Genomic DNA, 628 nt, shown 5'->3' on the forward strand with positions numbered 1-628 from the left:
AGGAGCAAACGTTTCGTGGGTTAACCGTGAAGAGTTACGTTACCCAAAGGGTATATGTAGTTAAAATTGGCTCATATATTCAGCCCAACCAGGCGGTGCGGGAGGAAGAACATAACGGGGAAAGGGATCATCATCTGGTTCCTGAGGAATGCCAAAATATTCTAACCATTCATCCAGATTGGGTGGTGGTGGGGGGGGAGGCAGATAATGGACCCTCTGAAAACAAAAAGGATTCAGTCCCAAAGGAACATTTAGGCTCGAAACATGATACGGTTGGATAGACGCCTGACAGTGAGGACAGGAGTCTCCCACAGCCTGATTGGCAAAATGCAAAGACTCAAGCTTGTACTTGCGACAACACAAGAGAGGCCTGCTTGGGTGTTTGTTAGGGGAATCTGGACAAATGAAACACTTAGTCTCGAGAAAAGATGTAAGGCACGTCTTTCCATGGTCTGGGCGGTGTTTTCTTCATACTTTAGGCATTAGGGGCAACTAAAGAGGAAAGAAAAAATTCTGAATGTGTGTTAGTTTGACTTGGAGCCACGAGCAGTATTACTTCACCGTGTCAAGTAAAAAGCCAAACTAACAAAGGAGTAAGGGGTTCACTCAACAGAATTAGTATGGTCTC

This window comes from Porites lutea, chromosome 4 (genome assembly GCF_958299795.1).
Source record: "Porites lutea chromosome 4, jaPorLute2.1, whole genome shotgun sequence".
Classification (NCBI taxonomy): Eukaryota; Metazoa; Cnidaria; class Anthozoa; order Scleractinia; family Poritidae; genus Porites; species Porites lutea.